This window comes from Helianthus annuus, chromosome 6 (genome assembly GCF_002127325.2).
Source record: "Helianthus annuus cultivar XRQ/B chromosome 6, HanXRQr2.0-SUNRISE, whole genome shotgun sequence".
In the NCBI taxonomy this organism is placed as follows: Eukaryota; Viridiplantae; Streptophyta; class Magnoliopsida; order Asterales; family Asteraceae; genus Helianthus; species Helianthus annuus.
The window spans coordinates 81,108,108-81,109,464 of NC_035438.2; the positions used below are offsets into that span (position 1 = coordinate 81,108,108).

Below are 1,357 nucleotides of genomic sequence, written 5' to 3' on the forward strand. Positions count from 1 at the left end.
TGGATTGCTTTGTCTCGGGCCTCATCCTTTTGTATGCGAGCGTCATCCATTTGGTTCCTCTTTTGCATTTCCGCTTGCATGTTCTTCAACATTTCCATCATTTCATTGCCACCCGAAGACCCCCCTTGTTCTTGACCCATTCGATATTGCCTTTGGTATCCTTGGTTATTCCCACCTTGATATCCACTTTGGTTATTGTAAGGTTGGCGCGAACCATAATTACCTTGGTTACCTTGAAAATTCGGGTTTGCTTGATTCGAAGGGTTCCCATAACGAAAGTTTGGGTGGTTCCTCAACCCGGGGTGGTATGTGTTAGAATTCATGTTGAAGTTTCTACCACCCCCTCCTTGACCTTGTAACGCATTCACCTCCTCATATTGCCCATCCAACATTCCTTGGCAATTTTCAGCCGCATGACCTATTTCATTACACAATGCACAAACATCATAAATTTGGTTAGTGGTTTGAACATTACCATCATCTATTGCATGCACTTGAGGTCGGGCAATGGCCGGTCGTGCTCTCCTCGATGCTTGAGCTTTTCTTTTTGATGTAGTTGCCATGCTCTCCAAAAACTCCCAATCATCATTCTCGTAATTTGTACCAAAAGTCCCACCGGTGATAGACATTAAATCACGAGCATCTTCAGCACTCAACCCCTCGTGAAAAGCATTCATTAATTCCCATAGTTGAATCCCATGATGAGGACAATTTTTGATCATCATATTAAAGCGCTCGAAGGCATCATGGAACATTTCGCCTTGTTGTTGTTGGAAACTCCTCAACCCCTTCCTAGCATCGTTGGTCTTTTGGGTGGTATAAAACTCGTCTAGGAAAATTTGTTGCATTTCCGCCCAAGTATAAATAGATGCCGAAGGCAAAGTGTAGAACCACTTCTTTGCCTTGTCCTCCAAAGAAAATTGAAATAATACCAACTTGATATCATCGGCCGAAAAACCTTGACTCCCAAGAGTATTGCAAATTGAATCATAGGCCTCCAAATGGAAATAAGGCTCCTCCGTTGCTAGCCACTTGTATTTCGGCAAACTTTGTAAAGAATTTGTTCTTACTTCAAAAGTTCTCCCTTGGTTGTTATGAGGAATAACCACCGATGAAGGATTGTGAGTAATCACCGGCCTAAAATGCGCTTCAATACCCCTCGCATTTTCTCTAAGATGCCTCCTTGGTACACCAAACCTACCCCTTGGACGAACTCCCATTGGTCTTGGTATATGCCCTTGTGGTACATTTGGTTGTTGAAATTGTTGTTGTGGCATGGGTGGGTTTTGAATTGGCCTTTGGAATTGTTGTTGAACATTTGGTGGACGAACTTGTTGCAATGGTATGGGACGGTGCA

At 43.3% G+C, this 1,357-nt stretch overlaps 1 non-coding gene across 1 annotated transcript; it reads left to right on the top strand.

The window, feature by feature from the left end:
* Positions 1-693: 693 nt before the first annotated feature.
* On the top strand, positions 694-799 carry LOC118480034. The gene has a single exon (XR_004861674.1). It is a non-coding gene; the product is annotated as a small nucleolar RNA R71 (small nucleolar RNA).
* The last annotated feature ends 558 nt before the right edge of the window (positions 800-1,357 follow it).